The following is a 19,243-nucleotide window of genomic DNA, read 5'->3' on the forward strand; positions in this document are numbered from 1 at the left end:
GCGACTGCACATTACACAGGAGGTATAGTACAGTTGGCATTTTTCCTCCCCTTCTGAATCACATCTTGATAGTGCTTAGAAGGAGGCCTGCAAGTTTCTTAAAAGATAATGTAGCAGTTACTGCTTTGCTCAGCAGGCGATGTGAGTAGAGTGCACAAGAGGGAGAAAAATAAAATATGGCACCATGGGCTTGTTTACATGACTACTTGTAACCTGGTTGTGCATCAGTCAATTGCCATTTGTTTATGGCATTGGAGTAGGAAACATGTGAGATGATCAGATATTATTTCCTTGGTCTTGTAGTGATATTTGGATCAACATATTAGTCAAACAAGAATTTAAAAATATCAACGGGGTCCACTATGTGTCCCACTTTCAGTTTTTTAAAAAAGATTGTTGTCAGGGAACTGACATCGGAGCCAGACGTGGAGGCAAGGCTCCCAAGCGATGCTGGAGAAGGGCCCAGCAGGGAGAGAGGGAGCTCATCGGCTGGGGAAGGAAATCAGCGTAACACCAGGGATAAAGGGGGGCAGACGGGGGAATTGGCGAGGGGGCTCCAGGACTCCTCGCCGGAGACCAGCAGGGAGAGCACGGGTCCTCCGCTACCCACACCCACCCTGCGCAGAAGACTTCCACACAGGGAAAGTAGGCGTAGACTTGGCATCAAAGAACTTCTTTGCTGGAAGAAGTTCAAGAAACGCCCACTGACGGATTCTGCTAGCGACTGAACAGCCACGAAGTGAAGGGCTGTCCAGCCAGAAAAGGTTTAACTAGGCAACCTAGCCAGGAGTGGCGGCAACTTACGCACGAGCAACCCCATATAACCATTACAATTGTGATCTCCAAGCATGAGCAAAAAACCCCGCCTGCCTCTCAAGCAAACCTTACAGTTCTAAAATGTGGGAAGTGCAAGAGAATTTGTGGCAGATCTGAACCTTAAGCTAGTAATCTTAAAGGGCAGCTCCTGAGACAGAAAGGAACATATGAAAGCTGCCTTATACTGAGTCACACCATTAGCCCATGTAACTCAATGGCAGTGGGTCTCCTGGATTTCAAACTGGGAGTCTCTCCTCACCCTACCTCATGCATGCAAAGGAGATGCTTCATCACTGATCTACAGTCCTTCCTGGACATCCCATATGGCAGGGTCTTAACACTATAGTGGCCTTAACACTATATGCAAATGATAAAGAATGCCCTTAGCTTAAAGCTACAGTCTGCTTCTTAAATAAAAAGGTCAGGTCCAGGTATATATGTTGGCATGTGGAGTTTGTCTGCTGCAGCAGAAGTTGACTTTAGTTAAATGAACCCTTGTTTGGAGCATACCTTTAGTTGAAAGGTATTCAAACTAAGGCTTTGGTATAAAATAAGAAAGCTTATGTTTATTAAAGGAAGTACACTCTTGATAGGAAAGCATTCTGTAGTCCTATCTGGTTGGAGAAATGAAAAAAGCTATGCTTGTCCCTTTATTCTCAGAAGACAAATCCAAACTGACCGCTTGCCTCAAGGTCCAGAGAAAGTGTGTGAGGAGGAGCAGGAAATTGTAAACAGGATGCAACCTAAGACTTACTGGTCATCAAAGAGCTAAAGTGGTCTGCATAGAGATAAAGGTACAGAGATAGGAAGCTGGAAATCTTATCGCTCTTAACCCATGCAAACCTCTCTCAGCCAGCTGACTTGCATCCAGACTTCCAACATCATTTGGGAACAATGATATAGAACATTGCACTTCTGACACCGCTCCAAACCTTACAAGGACTCCTGTGTGCCACATGGATCCTGTGGTTTAGTTGCACATTGACACAGCTGATGCATACAATCTCCATTCATAGTATAGTACAGTGTTTCCCAGCCTTGGGCCTGCAGCTTTTTTTGGACTACAATCCCCATCATCCCTGACCACTGGTCTTGCTAGGTAGGGATGATTTGAGTTGTATTCCAAAAGCAGTTGGAGACCCAAGTTTGGGAAACACTGATATAATAGAACTGTAGGTAGCACCTAATAGGTCATCTACCCCAACCTCCTGCTCTAAATCATTATCATTTTCCAGCTAATGGTTCCCTTGCAGATATCTGTCCAAACTGTCCAAAGAAAGCGACTTCACATTGTTAAGCTTATCTAAATCATCAGGAAGCTCTTCCTAATGTTTAACCTAAACTCTTCTCCCCAGAGTTTAGAGTCTTCGCTTCTGTTCTTCACCTTGAGAGTGAACAATTTGTGAGTCACTTAACAGATGTTTCTATACAGGACTGAGTACCTCATGTTCTAGGAGCTGTGCACATAGTGAAGTTACAGAAAGTCCCCTGTCAGGGTTATCATTATGATCAGTCGACATGTGAACTCTCTGTCATTTCCTACAGCGGTGCAGTATATTGAGGCCACATAAAGAATTATTTCTTGAAGTATCAGTTCTTTCCCAAGATACATCCTCATTCTCTGACGACAAAGGAACTCCTCTAGTGGAACAGAAAGAGCTGTGAAAGTAAGGCAGCATAAAGAACTGATCCAGCCTAGTTGACTGTGTGCTGCAAACCGATAACTTCAAAGTATTTTAGCTGCAATGATTACTTCCCAAATAGTAAAGCATTCTTTTGGCAGGTAAACCTTCTGGGCATATTTCTGTCATTTGTTATCCCTTGATGCTTCCTCTGATAAATAAATGAAAGCCTCAGAATAAATCGACACGTTTATGTAGAGAATACCAGTCCCGGAGCTAGGAAATCAGAGCAATTGATAGTCCTATGCTGAACATCTGGGCTTGTTCTCAGGAGCAGAACAATGGGGACAAGTTTTCAGTGTCATGTGGAGTTAAACTGTTCTGCAAGTGTTGGTGCTGGCTCTTGGGAAAGCTTTGATTAGAAGAGGCGGGAACTGTTCGAATCTTTGGGGAGCTTCTGCCAATTGGATTTGATTGTGCTACACAGGATAGACCGATGGCTTGACTTGATATGGTACAAATGGACATGATAGGTTGCTTCATTTGGGGGGTATAGGAGAAATGGCATCAAAAATTGCAATGAATGCAGTGAGCTTGCTTATTTATTTATTTATTTATTTATTTATTTATTTATTGGGGGGGGGATAAGGTACAGCCCAGTTTACCCAGTTTATCTAAAGCCACAATGTTGATATAATCAGACGTTTGTTTCAATGACAGTTTGGTTTACATGCTATTTTATTCCAAGAATGGGGAGCCCTTGGCGCTCCTGATATTGTTGAACTACAACTGACATCAGCCTCAGTCAGCCTGTTATGGAACAAGTACCCTGCCAGAAAGGGTCACCAGCATAATTAAAGGGATAGCCTTTTATTTATTTATTTTTATACATTCATATTGTGCTTTTCTTCCATTGTGGAACCCGGTTGGGGTTGTATGTGGTTCCCAGGTTCTTAACCTATCCGAATACTGACCAGACCCTGTCTTGCATAGCTTCAACAAGGTGGTGGCCTCACGTGCCTTCGGGCCATATGCTGAACCATCTACATATTCTGCAAGTTTACTCTTATTAATAAATCAGAGAAGCTATGGCCCTCCAGATGTTGCTGGACTAAAACTATTTATCATCCCTGATCAGTGGTCATGCTGGCTGGGACAGCTGGGTGTTGGAGTCCAGTTATATTTGGAGTCTTCTCAGATTCCTAAGATCAGCAGTATACAATCAGGTTCATATAATCAGCGGTAGAGTTCATATATTAACATATATAGTTAATATATGTCTATTCAACTGTATTTTTCATCTCATGTGTGATTTCACTCTCCTTTACTGAAGATATACCATTTGCTGTATTTGCATGGCAACCAATGCTATGGTTAACGAATACCCAGTCTGAAACTTCAATGCAACAAAAGCATGGATAGTTTTAAACAATTTGTTTCATTACAAGCTATCTTTACCTTGTGTAATTCGAACGGTAGAAATTTTAAATAAGTAGAGTCCCATCCATCGTATCAGTTCTTGTGGGAAAATATGCTTCAGTGACTTACTGGCACTGGCTATGGAATGTGGCATTTAAAAGTACCTTTTTACAGTGGGAAAGAATTTGGTCGAGAATAAACAGTCTGACCTTGTTAAATGGACCAAAGTCTGTACAGATCCTAGTTCCAGAAAGCTAGTTTCTACTAGACTGTGAAAGAAAGCTCAGTTTGCAATTAATGCCATTAGGAGTGGGAAGGCTTTGGAGAGTCCTGCGCACTGTGTAAAGCTAAATGTTTCACATCAAAACTGTGGAATTAAAAAGCTATATACTGTATAGCATTATTGTCTTGATATAATCACGTTTGAAAGACGTGATTTATATTTATATTTGGAAATAGAAATTGAAAACTAATAATAATAATAATAATAATAATAATAATAATAATAATAATAATTATTCCACCCCCTTTTGTGGAATGCTCTCCCCAGGAAGGTTCCTCTGGCCTTCATTATACACCTTTAGGCGCCAGGCAAAAACATTCCTCTTTAACCAGGTCTTTGGCTGATTGACATCTAGTGCCCTTTTAAATGTGCTGTGGAAGGGGGATTATTGGTTTCTTTCTGTTCTTATGTTTATTATGCATTTTGTGTTTTTTATATTGTAATTTTATGTTGTGAACCGCCCTGAGGTCTATGTGTATAGGGCAGTATGAAAATGTAATAAATAAATTCAAATATGAGAATCCAGACCATAGGAAGCAGCCTATTTCAAGTCAGACCATAGCTCTGTAGAGGTGGTTCAGGCAGGAGTCTTCCCCATCCCTACCTAGAAATACCAGGGATTGAACCTGCAAAATATATGCTCTCTCACTGAAGCTGTGGTATACAGAAGTTCTTAGAAAAATACAGATCTACTTCGTTTTGCAGCACTAGCAACAGAACTCTGAGACATCCCAAAGCCCTTCAGCTGTATGGATTAGGAGTCATATGATGCAAGAATCTGCAGAAATTAATTTACTGTTTCAGACAATTATCCTGAAGGGATCTTCCTAAGTAAACATTCTAAATATCAAAAGAGTGAGAAAATAAAATATATACTGAATACTTTGATAAATAGTTATTTCCCCTAATGAATATGTTAATTCACATTAAACTTCCACCCTACATCTTCTACATTGAAGACAGACACAAAGGATTCATTCAGCTTCTCTTCAGTCTCCTTTTCCTCCTTTTGGACACCTTTGACTCCCTTGTTGTCCAAAGGGCCAACTGCCTCCCTTAGCCGGTTTCCTGTTCCTAATATATTTAAAGAATTTTTTTTATTGTTGGTCTTTTAGTTTTAGTCAAGAAAGTGAAATGTGGTACATTAACATAAGATGGTTTCAGCTCGGTACAAGTCAAGAGTTAGGGTAGAGTTTACCTTTGGCCAAGTTTAAAGGCTGTATTAAAACATAACAAAACAGAGACAGCAGCAGAGAATGCTTCTTTTGAATCTCTGCATTGTTTCCAGATTTTTATAACCAGTGTAAACATTACCTGAACTTTATCTGAGCTTCCTGAATTGCCTTTCATTTTGTAACACCAGCATTTACCATACAAAGGTTGACATAGTTGCCAAGAGCAAGCAAACCTGCCTCACCAAGCAAGCTTAGCATTGAACAGATTGTATATTTGCAACCATTCTCAATGTAGTAACTTTCTGAAAGCTACAAGCACAGTAGAAGACTGCAAACCAATAGCTGTTCTTGCCTTTCCCATCCTTTCTAAATGTGATTTGGGTTACTGTATTGTTGGACAACCATAGTCATCATTTGACTTCGACTGGATATGGGCATCTTACCTCAACTCCCCAATGCTTTCAGATCCCGGCGACTAGAGTGCTTTCCCCTACAAGGCCCTTTTCTATTTCTGATTTAAACTAATCAGATTGTAGAATCATCTTTCTACATAGGGATATCACCAGCTGGATTGAGATCTAGGAAAGTTCCCACTGATTTTTGTTGTTGTTGAAATCACTACAAATGACATTTACGTATGCATAGCCTGACCTCCATAACTGCAACAGTGCTTAGGCATAGATCTGAATATACAGAGCATTTGGCTTCTCAGAAGAGAGGAGGAAGTGGTGCAGTTTTAAAAGGAAAACCTTAATAATCACAGGAACGAGAGGAGAAGGAATGGAGTATTGATTTGCCATGGTAGCCCAAAATTTAAATGTTTTGTCTCCTTGGATCTCTCTTTGGCATCCAGGTTCCCTTAGCCTAGGTGTGTGGGGGGGTGTATTCAGTTTCCTAATTGATCATAAGGCATTCGATTTTCTTTTTATATCCCTGCTGCTTGGTTTACTGCATAGCTGAAATTCTTTCCCAGTGAATATGTGAAATATTATAGCCTGGATTAGCAATTAATGTCACAGATGACATACCTTTGTTCTACGCATTACTGAAGGTAGGTGTCCAACAAGGAACTTTTCCATCTCAATGATTTTTTTTAAAGCCAACCACAAAACATTCCTAATAGGTATAGACAAGTGGGAACCTGTGAAAAAAATTCCATTGTTTGTGCACTTTGCTCCTGTCTTTTACATTGATGTTGCTGCGTTCCCATCCCCTTTCCGTGCATGTGTGAAATATGGGGTCTTCTTTTAGCTCTGTGATTTAGATTTCATATTTCTGTTCATTGCATGAACAATTCTGGTGCTTTTGATGTATCTGAAATATATGAACTACATAAGATGGCACAGACAGTGGGAAGGGCTGTAGCTCAGTGGTAGAGTGTTTGCCTCGCATGCAAAAGGTTTCAGGTTCAATCCCTGGCATCTCCAGGTAGGCCAGGGAGAGACAAAAACAAAATAGGACTAATAAAATAATACTAGTTACTCTGACCTGGTTTGCATGTCACATTAAAGCATAGTTAAAATAAACCATGGTTTAATGTGAGCAAGCAGTGGGCTGGTGGTGGATGTTACTGAAATATTGGACCACCACTGCCCCTTCTGCTACTGGGAAATGTGTACTGGTCTGGCTTGTCATGTTGCCTAAACCTAGGCTTGTGATTGTTTCCTTCAAACTAGCCACATTCAGCAAGCCAAGAACAAACTTTATACGTATATTCTGTAGCAATACTACTATTGCATGGCCTTAACAGTGGGGGATTTGGAAACTACGGCAATTGCTCAAATGTCCAGAAAACGGCGTGGGATTGTCATACTAACTGGTTTTACACATCAGTCATAGCTTAGTAGCAAGTGAAGCGAATGAAGAGTGAGCCTGGTTTGTTGTTGGATCCTGGGGGAGAGGGAATGGCTGTATGCGTCAGTAGATTAGCCGGCTGATTAAGAAGAGGAAGTATATGTTGTAATTGCATGTTGATGAAAAGCGTTTTTAATCTCCCATTGCTATTATATCTGGAGCGAGGGGGAGGGGAAACATGGGGGGGAGGGCTGGGAAATCTATTTAAAATACCAGACTAATTAATACATTCAAGAGAATGTTACAGACATATTTATAAGCCCTGGAATTTCCCCTCCTCTTTAGCTCTGCCTGCAACCATGCATAATGGCAATCTGTGGTCCATTCCGTATCCCAAAGAGCAAGCGGATGGAGAGGTGCAGGTTGGGGAGGGGTGCAGAGAGAGCTCCCTCAGTCCCCTCCCCTCTGGTCCTCTGCTGCTGGTGCTTTCCCCCCATGGCTTTTCATGTCAAGACTTCCATAATTAAAGGGAGGAAAGTAAATTAATTACATGAATATTAAAAGGTTACTCATCCGTTTTAACATTTGGTCACTAGTTGGCTAATGAAAAGGAACTCGGGGGGCTGGAGGCCTGCCATGCTGCTTCTCCGCTTTCTTTAGTAGGCCACATGCTGAAGCAATGATTGTGCGTGACAGATTCTGGAAACAAAGAGTCTGCGCGCAGCTCATCCAGACGGAGCATGCTTTGCTAAATTGCACCAATAGCAGGGTGGCCTACAGGCAAACAAAATGGTTAAACAATACATAATAAAAGTTTTTATTTGGTATTTCCTGTGAGGCCGTGCCAGTTGCCAAGGGGTGTACTCTATTTCCACCTCTCTACACCCCCCCACCCACCCCCCAAAAAACTTTGGTTGTATTAATTGTTGACCACAGCTGGCAAAGAACCAAACTAGCAGGGACAGATAAGGAAGGAGGGGAGGGGTGGGGTAATGGCATCTGGACATTGAAGAGCGGGGGGGGGGGGGAGCACAAAAAATTACAGCATATATCTGGAATTTTCCAGCTAACGATGTGCGGATGTGGTAGTGCTAGAGAAAAAGAGCCAAACTGAGACTGCTTTGTTCGGTAAGAGAGAGGCCCCCTGTAACATTCCTTTTAGCTGTGTATATTTTGGCTTCAGTTGTGCAGTGTTAACTATATGCTGTGTATGGAGCACATCAGTTGTTAGCTGCATGTATATATAGAGATAGATAGATTTTGTTGCAATCGATAAAAGATCGTCTGTGGCACATGAAAAATTTGGTAAAGGGACACCTGGAGCTGCTCGGGGTGTTTTGCTATTTGTATAATATTATAAGGGTTGGGGGCAGATGCAAAAAATGCAATACTTCACAGCAACAGCTGCCTTTAGGGGACACACAGATGCAATGAATGCTGCCTTTTTAAAACCCATCAATGAAGTGAAAGAATTTAGAGCTAGCTGATGTAATGAAAAGACCAGTGACTTAACATAGTTGCTTGGGATAAAAATAGGAAGTGAAGAAACTGATATAACCTTTTCTGTTCTGTGCTTTATTCCTAATCATTAAGCAATTGACTCTTTGTTAAACAGGGAAGTTTTACAGTATGCTGAGTGATTATTCACAATAGCCCTATCACCACCACCCCTGGCAGTAATCATAGCAAGAAAAATCGGGAGCCAAAATGATTTGCTGCTGTTGTGGGGAAGACGCTGAAGGAAACCACAACAACTAATTCGAAATACGCTGTTAAACTGCAAAAAAACAAAACCCAGAGAAATTGAAAGAGCAGAAAGGAAAGGTTAAGAGTCTTAAGGGTACCATATAAAATGTGTAGGCGTAAAGACGTCACTGACCTACGCCTCGGACTGCATGTTAAAGTTGCCAACTTTAGTAGCCTCCAGGAGTATCCGGCCCTCAGAAGTCAGGCTAGGATCCAAGGAGCTGCTTTAGGCATTGCCAAGGAGCTTCAGCATCCCTGTATAATTGTTGTAAACTCCGCCCTTTGAATGGGAGACTCCCATACTGTAACACATACTGCTTTTTGAGAGCCCCCTCCTTTTCATTCTGCTTGCCGTGCTGCGTAGGGGGCTGCCTTTTAAGAACTACTGTTGTGGAATGTTCGTAGCTTAGTGGTGGAGCTTCTGCCTTGCATTTAGAAAGTCCTAGGTTACAGCATCTACCAGGTAGAAGTGGGGGAGATTCCTGTCTGAAACCCTGGAGAGTAGCTGCCTGTCTGTGTAGACAATACTGAGCAGGGATGGATCTAATGGTCTGACTCCATATAAACGACAGCTTCTTACGTTCCTACATTCCTTGAGTGCCTGTAGTTTCCTGTTTCCATCATAGTAGCAGTGAAAATCTACGCAAGTTTGCTCACAAGTAAGTAGATAAATAGGTACCGCTCTGGCAGGAAGGTAAACGGTGTTTCCGTGCGCTGCTCTGGTTTCACCAGAAGCGGCTTAGTCATGCTGGCCACATGACCCAGAAAAACTGTCTGCGGACAAATGTCAGCTCCCTCGGCCAGTAAAGTGAGATGAGCGTCACAACCCCAGAGTCGTTTGTGACTGGACTTAACTGTCAGCGGTCCTTTACCTTTTTTTAAGGCTTTCTATATTGAGAGGGGCTTACTGCATAGGATTGCTCTGCCAGCCTTCTCTGGTCTATGGCACCCAGTTCAGACACCTTAGATGATAGCTTGCCCAAATCAGAGCTGCCAGATCTACTGATTTTCTCTCTCAGGATTGTGGGTATTTTCCTAAACCATAATTGTGAAATGTTAAAACGCTTAACATTGCAGTGTACATAAAATTTAGAAAAAAAGATAGAATTACTTACAGTCCAAAAGGCTTGTACAAAATAAAGCAGGGAGAAGGAAGAGAAAACAGGAACTTAATATGCAAAGATGAGGTCAGCTCATTGTCCGGTCTGTGAAACGCTTCCGATGCTCCTGAGTCATTTCTGGTTATTTTGTTTATTATTATATTAATAGCCCACATTTCCTCCAGGGAGCTTAAGGTGGAATGTATGGTTCTCCTCCACCTCTCCATTTTATCCTCACAGCGACCCTTTGGGGTAGGTTAGTTTGAGAGACTATGACAGGCCCAGGACTACCCAATGAGCTTCATGGTTAAGCGGGGATTTGAACTCTGGTCTCTCAGGTCCTAGTCCACACTCTGACCTCTACACCTAACCGGCTCTCTTTTCATATCAGCTCCCACTGAAGAACCATCAGCCACCTGAACATTTAGCCAGCAACCTCCATAACAAAACTCTGGCTGTCACCAAGGAAAGGTAATGGGCAAAACATTTTGGGAAAGTAGGCTTCGTGATTATGAGATGTTACTTACTTGGGTGGTTGAAATCCCAAACAAGTATCACGAGGTGTTGGTCCTGTCCCATCTAGATTGCTGCAAGGAACGGCTGTTTTTGCAAGTGCTTGCCTGCTAAGCCTGACTGCCTTTCATTTCATTTCATTTCTTCCTTTCATACTCCTATGCTAACCTTGAATGATGAAACATCATTGTGCGGTAGAAGTTGGGAAGGGAGAAGAGCCAAGCAGGGGTAAAGACTGCCAGTCTTTTCCTTGCAGGGCTTCAAATATCTTTAAGAGCAGCATGACAGGCAGGCCTCTAACAGGTGAAGCTGTAGCTAGCTTGGAAGTTTAAATGATGGGGAAACTCACTGCAGCCAAACATTGGCAACCCTTGCAGCCGTACATGCAGGGAGATTGTAGGGGCTGAGCAGGTGTGGGAGGAAGCCACAGCATGGAGGCTGTAGAAGTTAGATTGCTTTATAAATTAATGTGCCCATCAAGTTTTGTAGTTGGGAAAGGCTGCAGAACATGCAGCAAGTTTGGTTAGCAAGTAAAATTTCGTAAACGTTTGAGGAAAGCAATCAGCAGATGTGTAAGGCAAACTGGGAATAGAAGGGTGACTTGTTTGCTCTGCTTTGCTTATCCAAAAAAGGAGAAACTGAAATCTGTGAGGTGCTCCTAACTCCTCTCTGTGTTGAATCCTCCCTTTTTGCTTCAGTCTGTCTTTAATTTCAAGACCAATTCCTTTAGTGAGAATATGCCAGGAGGAGGAATCACCACCACCAGTTCCAGCAGTGCTCATTGGCTAGGCAGGAAGAAAGCATTTCTTCCTAAATTGGATGCTTCCTTCTCTCCTGCAGACTCAATATGCTGTTTCACAACCCTGTAATCTAAAGTCCATTGTTTGCTCTTGGGAGAACCTTCACGCTTTGTGGCAAACAGAGGGGGGAAAGAGGGAGTGTGTTGCCCGTCTACCTCTGGCTGGAGTGACCTTTTGGGAGGAGAGAAAGGGAGCTCTCTCCTGTGACCCTGATAGTCTGCTGGGAGTCTGCTGTTATCCCAGCATTCCACGGCTGCCACAGCCTGACAGGTTTATGCCCGGAAGGGGGCAACTGTGCTTCCACGGGAAGGCATTTCCTTCCTAAAGCTCTTGTGCCCACAGTCTCCAAAGGGTTAACAAGGGAGCTACTTTGAAAACAGAGGCAGAAGGTCATTGGCGGCAACAGCAAAGGCTTGTGGAGCCTGCCATCTAGAGCCTTTGACCCTGCATTTCCCACCCAGGGGATTGTAAACATTGGCTTGCAGCCAGGGCGCTCTAAAGAACTCCTCTGTCCTGCCAGCATACATGGTTACAGGTTTTAGTGGAAACTGCAACACACCAGAGTTATTTCTGCATGTCCAGAGAACACTTCTGTTCCAGGGGAAGAGATGGGGTTGTGGGGGAAAGGGAGAGAAATGTGCCATCGCTATGCTGGAATTTGAAAACACAGAGATAGGCTTGTTTCATGGTGCTTCGCATGTAACATAGCTGCCTTTCTCGAAAACTTCCTCAACTTGGAGGAATGTGTAGAATGCTGTCACTTTATCAGTAGCCATAAGAGCCCTTTTTATCTGGTGTTTGTTAGTAACTAGCAATATCATTCTTATCTTGCTGCCCTTTAGCTGGATGTTATGCTCTCGGACATGAGAACTAGAAACATGAAAGCGCTTATTACCTTGAACATTCTTTGGCATTGCCTTTTTGTCATTGACCCTTCAGCATGTGAAGAGAAGGTGCTTTTCCGAAATGCATAATAAACAAGCCTGTTCCGGACGTAGCTAAACAGGTTTTAATTTCAAGTACAATGGTTGCAACTTGAATTTTAGATATATCAGAAGCTGTGATGGGAAACTTCTTCAGGATTTTAATTAGAAGGAAGGCCAGATGTGGCCTGGCCCCTTACTTTTTGTGATGGCCCCTGTTACTGTTTCTACTTTTTTGCCAATTAATTTTTATTCATTTTCCAAATTTCTAGCACATCAATGCCAAATGAAAACTAATTTAATCCAATTTTTGCCTGTTACTGTTTTTAAAAGACTAGAGGGAAGCTATGATTTGACTAAAATTTGGGGAGTCAGGAAGTGAAGCTTGTGGGTTTTTAAATTTTCAATTTTCCCTCATAATTTGTTCATTGCCTTTGTTGATCTGCTAATTTTAAAACTTGTTTGTTTGTTTGTTTGTAAATGAATAGTGTGGTTTGATAGTTTATATGGCTGTGCATGACTCCTCAGTTGTGCTTCTCAATCTTGGGAACCATTCTGCTAAATTTGGAGACTGTTGGTTCAGTTTGGAACTTTTAGGTCTATCATCTTGATTCAAAATGGTGTTAAACAGTATTCAAACATAGGCGAAAACCAACTCCTCCATCTTGGGAACTGTCATGCCACATATGCTGATAATATCTCAAGAAGCATCTGGATGGATGGACAGACAGACAAACCACTTTCCAAAATACTTAGAAGAGCAACCAATAAGGTCTCTAAGGCATGCTTGGAATTAGTATGTGGTATCTAACAGTTGGCTGTGGGTGCTACAGCTTCAGATAGGCTTGACAGTGGACCAGAAATAAATGTGTTGGCCTGCTTCTGTGGCTTTAGATAGAATGCATTATCATCTACCAATGTCTGTAGATCAGTCTACTGTTAAAGCACAAGAGTATGGGTTTTTTTAAAAAAGAAAAGAATAAGGAAATTCTAGCTGAAGATGCAGGAGATGGTGATTAAATTTGATTAGATTTATATCCTGTCTTTCCTTCCAAAGGAACACATGGCATCAAACACACAAGCGATCAAACATCTAACAACAATTTCAATACAGAACATGTCTATTTAAAAGGCCTGTCTTCAGTATGTGCTGAAAAGGCAACAGAGATGGCATCCCTCACAAATGAAGCTTGTGTGGTCAAGAATAAACATGAGGAAGTGAGGCCTAGCTGTGCTTTGGCCAACCAGTGTACTTGATCCTCTCTGCTTGCTCGCTCTTGGTTCTAGCAAGAAAAATATTTGGTGACCAGTGCTATGTGGGCTTTAGGGTGGCCAGATGCAAAAATAGAGCAGGACACCTGCCCCTTGGCTACTTGTGTAAAATAGGGAATGCCATCTCCTGTTTTGCATCTGGCCACCCTAACTTCACTATATTGTGACCTGCACCAGTTCATCATCTAGATGAAGTCCGTATTACTAACCTAATACTATCCATTGCACTGCATACCACTGATTGCAAGGAATGCCAAGGTAAATATACTTGCCTCATGCAGAGTAAACTGTGAAAGCTATTTGAATGCATGCTTCTCCCCTCAAATTTCCCGTAGGGTGCCCTTTCTCATGAAGACCTCAAGAAGTAACCTCTCTGCTAGGAAGAGTTATCATGGCAATTCCGCACCACAGAAAAGAAAGAAACATGAATGAACTATATATAGTTGTTTAATGGGCTTTCTAATTTTTATACGTATATTTTAAAAAAATCAATTGCTATTAAAAAATGGTTAGATTTTCTAGAAATAAGTGCAATACAAGCTTTGAAATATACTGGTAGTCTTACTTATGTAATCAGGGCTTGGTTAGAAAATTTAAACTGCAGTTCTGTCTAGTAACAATTGCATACACGTGCGTAATGCATGAGACTTGATGAAAAAAAAATCACTATATCGAGATGAAGTGCCTTCCGCTAGTGTTTATATATACACATGTTCATGTGCATTGAGATACCTAGAAATACTTTAGAACAGCACCAACATTCTAGGGATGTGGTTCTTCCTAGAAATGTAGCATAAAGTTCTGATTAATGTTTTGGTTAAACCATCAAAGGAAACAAATAGTTCTTATATTTAACTCTCATAGCTGTTCAATTTTTCTTTCCTTTTCAAGATTCAGATGTTCTAATGCAACACATAAAACTGTGCTTATTAAATTGGAAGTTCTGTGCAAGACAATAAGAAAATACAGTTGAAAAAATAATTCTCACACACTGAACATAAAAGTAATTTATGCCCCATAGAATCAAAAGTAGTGTCAGGGGTGGGATTGCCTTCACAAACTAATAATTAGAAAATATGGTTTCCTTTCTAATAACATTGTTTGGAGTGAAAGTTACCAAGTACAGAAACAATTATTTTAGTTTTGTTAAAAAGTCCTAGAACTTAGTTGCTGTGGTGAAGATGGTGCAAGGAACAGTTAAGGAAATATAAAGGTTTTCCATATCCCAGAGAGGTGAGAAAAGCAATCTGTCAAGTATAGTAATTTTAGTCTTATTAGTGAAAATCTGAACATGGATGTTCAGATAAATACTGCTGAGTTTAATGATACTTTCCCTCTAGTAAATATGTTTAGCATAGCTGTCTTACAAACCCTTGCAAATTATCTTTTCTCAAGTAGAAGTATAATTGAACTTGAGATTAGCAAGATGCCAGGTGTCTATTGATGCTGATATGCCCCCACCCGCTATTATCATTGACCATTGGGCATACTGACTAGGCTGATGAGACCTTTAATCCTGCAACATCTGAAGAGCCACAGGTTCCCTGCAGGCACAGCATTGGACTAGAGTCTAGTTTATGTACAAGGCTATCTTTATGAATGAATTCATTCTTCAAAGAGCCCCGAACCATATAGACTAACTGCATGAATGCACTATCCTCCCTAAAGGTCAAGAGCAGTTGACAAGACACAAAATGTTCCTTTTGAGCGTACAAAGTCTTACAGTGCTGGCTATCTTCTCATAACATGAAAGCAGGTACAACATTAACAAACACATCAGTGAATGAAGAAGTGTAAACCAAGAAAGAATCCACGCCTCTGTTCTTTGTTTTGGTCTTATTCTTTGTATAGAGCCCTTTCATTTGTTAAAAAAACCAGCAAGATAATTGCATCATAGAGGAATCATAAAGAATTATAGAATTGCAGAGTTGGAAGGGACACTTAGAATCTTCTAGTCCAAACCTCTGCAGGGCAGGAATATGCAGCTGTCCCATACAGGATCAGACCTTGGTGTTATCAGCACCATGATCATGATTTGGTAGATCAGTTGTTGATTAGCAGTTGTGGAACAACTGGATAACTGTATGTGGAAATCCTTTTGGTTTGCTTTTATTTTTTATGTTTGTGATATATGAAATTGCTGTCCATTACATGGAGGTATTCCCCAAATACTCTTTTCAGTGCCAAATGCCTGGTGTCACACTTTTGCATTATTCTCTCTCTAATCTAACCATGAAGTTAAATGGAATCATGTGATGAATTAAACATGCTAACCAGGTACGTCAACACTCTGTTTTGGTTAATGTTAAAGCCTAAAGCTTTGGGTTTATGTTATAATGCAAACTCGTACCACAGAGAGAAGGCACAGGAAAAAATTGATTAACCATTTTGATTGTCGCTGAGATCCTAAGAAGCTAATAAGAGAGTTTCTACTGACTCCAGCAGAACTAGATTGCACCTTTAGGCTGCTATACTAAACACCCCTACTTAGGGAATAAGCTCCATTGAGCATCTAGGTATAGGATTGTGCTATTGTCAACCTTGCTGTTTGGCTCTGCCTTACCTGTATAGTTAAATCTGTACAGTGGTACCTTGGAAGTCAAATGAAATCTGTTCCGGAAGTCCGTTCCACTTCCAAAATGTTTGAAAACCAAAGCGCAGCTTTTGATTGGCTGCAGGAAGATCCTGCAGCCAATTGGAAGCCACAGAAGCCCCATCAGACGTTCGGCTTCCAAAAATTGTTTGAAAACCAGAACACTCACTTCTGGGTTTCGATCATTGGGGAGCCGATTTGTTCGGGAGCCAAGGAGTGCAAGATCCAAGGTACAACTGTATTACTATTTAAAAACAGATCTTATTCTTAGGAGGGTACCTGGTTTGTCCTTCCTTTAGCATGTCCTAGCACTCAGGGGCACTTATACATACCCATAATGATGCAATGCTATTGTTTTCTTTTAGAGATGAAACATCCCTCTTTTCTGGCTTACCTAAGCAAACACTTTTGTAAGTGAAAAATAGAAATAAAACCAATGCAGAAGAGGAAGTTCTGCTCTGGTGTTGAGCTCACCATATCCTGCCTTCAGAATAATTTCCATTTCTGCTTATCTGTTTCTGTGAATGGAATGTCCACAAATATTTATTTGGTTTCTCTGGTGAAAAAGGGATGAGGCAGAGGGAAATGGTCTTCATGAATCAGTCACTGCAGATTCACTCCATCACTCTGAGTTGTTTGGGGTTGTTGTTTTTTTTAAGTGAGAAAAATATCCTGTGGTTATTCTTTGCATGCAAGTTCCTTGAAGGCAAGCGGAAACATTTTACCATTTTTAACATACAGATTACACACCCTGAGAGACCCCTCCACACTGAAAAATTATACTGAAACACTGCAGATCTGATAATTGAAATGCAACTTGCTCTTTCCCTGTAGAAATTGTGTGCAATTTCCAAATTAATAATTTTTGCCTCCCCACTTCTCTAATCCATTACCCACCTTATAACATGTATTTAAATATATAAAATACAAGGAAGAGCAAGCTTGCAATGCAAGGCCTTTCCAAGGTTTTATCTCTTTTGAGGTAATGCTTCTAAAAGAAAGGAAATTACATATCCTGACATTCAAATTACAGCACTGGTTTCTGGGAAATGCTGCCCCCCACCCCCGCAAAATTTCATGCTGGCAACAGGAATTGCTGTGTGGAATGAAGGTGTGCAAATTTCTTTGGCATCTTAAGGCTGGTGCCCATGACATCACTGGTGAAAAACTACACAACTTCTCCGTTCACATCCCGTTTTGTGAACTGTTTTAAAATTATCACAGTTCAAGGATGCATTCCATCCAGCCAGAACTGAGGGTGTGAAACAGGACCAGTGAGTGGTGCATTCTGGGAATATGGCCTGAGGCGGTAGAGGGGAGGTGCCTAGGTAGAGCCTATTTAGCTCTCAGGAATCTACCTAGTCTGCTAGAGAGCTACACACGGCTTGTGGACCTGAGGGCCCCCAACCTTGCTTTTGAGTGTTTTTCTTCTTCAGTACTGTGAACATTATCATGGCTGCTCTCTGCAGCATGACACACACACCCCTCCCATGGAATCTGTTTGCATAGATGGAATACTATACAACTGGGACTTGATTGTAGCTCACATGAGTGTTGTGACAATAACATGGGAAGATTGTGGAAACAGAAATCACAGCTGCACCTTCCCCCCTTTTCTTTAAAAAGAAACACATTCGAAAATACATACAGTGATACCTTGGTTTTAGAACAGAATGCGTTCTGGAAGTCCATTCAACTTTTTCCAATGGGCTCCCGATTCCAATGGGCTCCCGATTGTGCAGGCGCACCAGAAACAATAGCGGAAGCCGCATCCAACGTTCGGCTTTCCAAAGAACGTTCGAAAACCGGAACACTCACTTCCGGGTTTCGATCGTTCAGGAGCCAGAACGTATGAGTGCCAAGGCGTTCGACAACCAAGGTATGACTGTATATGCTAACAAGAAGAAAGTAGTCAAAGTGTATCTGCTTATTGTGTGGCCTTCCTCTCAAAGAAAAGTGGTGCAGCATGACTGTCACAAAAGTTTGTGATACATCAACTAGTATAACATTCATTTACATTGTCCCATTCGTGAAGAAAGGGACACCATTTTTTCTGCTTCTTCCCTGAAAACAATAAAGGGAATAAGCAAACCATAAGGGGATAAGCAAATCTGTCAGTTTTGATTCCTCCCAGTTTCTTGTTTTTCCAGCCTGAAGTTCACATCAGTTTGTGATTTCTTTTAAGTACAATTCCTCTTGGAACTTCAGCATTTCAATGTTTTCCCCCCCCAATACACATTTTTATGCAATTTTGCTAATACAGTAGAATGTATTTTTGTATTTTGTATTTCATGAATATATGCATTTTAATGTACAATTTACCCTAGTATGTGGGGTTTTGCACACATTGCTAAGCTGGAGAAGTGCATTGCAAAATTTGGAGAAGTGCGAATTTTGGAATGGCTGCCTTTTGGTTTGCATTTTGTTTAAGCGGGGGCGAATTAGGTAGGTGTGCATTTAAAAGTGAACTGGGCTGAATTTCTCTCCCATCCCTAGTGTGAACCAGTTGTGGACACAGACACCGCTCCAGTGTGTAACACCACTTCAGTCATTTGACAAAAGCTGAATGCTGTGGATCAGTGGCAGTGTGCCTGTTCAGAGAGCTAACACAAGTTTACCAACGAGCCTCATGCATGAAAGAGTCATTTGAATCATCCTAAAGAATCACTAATTTAACACCTTCCAAGCTCAGAAAGCGAATGGGATTATAGTTACACCATCCTGCTGTTGCAACACCAGTTTAGATGGTCATTTATGTCAAAAGTTCAACAGTCTCAGCTTTCTTTTGCCCTTAATTTATTGAATTGTTCCTAAAACAGATGTTGTAAGATCAAAGTGCTGAAAGGGCTTTTAACCAATTTGACCACTTGTGTAAATATCCTTGAACTCCCCTCATTTATCCCTTCAACATGTCCATTTTATATATGTTCTGTATGTTTATTCTGATTTCAGGTGGGTCTGACCAGCAAATTAAGCTGATGTGGGTGAGAGGAGGAGTCTTCCAGAAAGCTCATGTCATTATTATAATAAGAAGGCTGCTTTTAGCATTCATTTCTAAATCTGAGCAGTACATTCTCTAAAGCTCCGATAATAGTTTCCTTTTCACCCTAGTAGCTATAAGTGTTGGTATATCTCACAACTATAACAAACTTTATTTCCAAATTCTTCCATTTATAAATTTATAACA

At 41.2% G+C, this 19,243-nt stretch overlaps 1 protein-coding gene across 4 annotated transcripts in view; it reads left to right on the forward strand.

The window, feature by feature from the left end:
* Window positions 1-19,243, forward strand: part of CDK6 (cyclin dependent kinase 6) — a 114,353-nt gene that overhangs the window by 54,822 nt on the left and 40,288 nt on the right. The window lies entirely within an intron of this gene.

Source organism: Podarcis melisellensis, assembly GCF_964234715.1.
Source record: "Podarcis melisellensis genome assembly, chromosome: 12".
In the NCBI taxonomy this organism is placed as follows: Eukaryota; Metazoa; Chordata; class Lepidosauria; order Squamata; family Lacertidae; genus Podarcis; species Podarcis melisellensis.